Genomic DNA, 1,073 nt, shown 5'->3' with positions numbered 1-1,073 from the left:
ATCTTCTCCAGTAGTGGAGGGAAAGAAAACAGCTATCCTTGTTCCATCAGCAGTTAATTCTAGTTGAAATATAATTGATTCGAGCTGAAATTCCATTATTTGTAGTTGAAGCAGCAAGGAAAATGTGCAAAGTTTACTTTAGACTTCTGTTTTGAGTCTATAGGCTATAGTGTAGTCACCCCCAGTGGCCAACCTGTGCTGGTGTGCCTGTGTTACTCTGCAATTTATTGCTTTGCTCTGCAAATTATTTAACTTAACTGATTCCTCAGTTAGTCAATAGAAAAATCAATAGACTGTTCAATTACTCAAGTTATTGACTGCTACAGAAGCTTGAGGGATAAGGTGACCTATAAAGATAACTAAAGCCATCTTGAATGATGGTGGTTGAAGAGTTAGCTGTTATATAAACACTCAAAAAAGGGGAATTAATTGTTGGAATTTTTGTTAAAGAAAAGGACATAAAGGTTTGAAGCTGGTTGATTGAAGATTAACACAAATCTGAAACGTGGCTAAGAAAAGTGCTCATTTCCTTTACTCCTGCTTTCAGCCAATGCTAAGCAAAGCTAAAGTATTCTGACTCAAGCTGACGCGCTCTGATGCTGTTGAAAGTTTTCCTTTAATATGAATCCCTCCATCTCTCTCTCTTTCAGAGGCAGACGGTCGAGCTGATCCCCATCACTCAGGTGCACTACAAGTGGAAAGACAAGAGCTACGTCTACTACGTGTACGGCAACGAGCGCAAAGTCAGTGCTGACGACTACCCAGAGACCTGCTGCTGCGTCATCCTGTAGACTCACAAATACACACAGCTCAAAGCAATTAAACATGTACTCATTGTTCTCTTTTTTTTAACATCAGTCTTCCTTTTTCCATATATAATGATGATTCATTTATTAGGGTAAGAAAAGCAAACCATACCTGTGTTAAAAAGTAATAGAATATAATGTTCTGTTCAGCATTTTATTAAAATTAAAAAATTAAAATAAAAACTCTATACTGACAGTTAAAGTTGGTGCTGGTAAGTAAGTAAGTAAAACTTTATTTATATAGCACCTTTCAAGATAAAAATCACA

The sequence above is a fragment of the Haplochromis burtoni genome, unplaced genomic scaffold, assembly GCF_018398535.1.
Source record: "Haplochromis burtoni strain Fernald_Lab_line unplaced genomic scaffold, NCSU_Asbu1 Contig_26, whole genome shotgun sequence".
Classification (NCBI taxonomy): Eukaryota; Metazoa; Chordata; class Actinopteri; order Cichliformes; family Cichlidae; genus Haplochromis; species Haplochromis burtoni.
The sequence above is the reverse complement of the archived record's forward strand: the minus strand, read 5'-3'. Positions refer to the sequence as shown.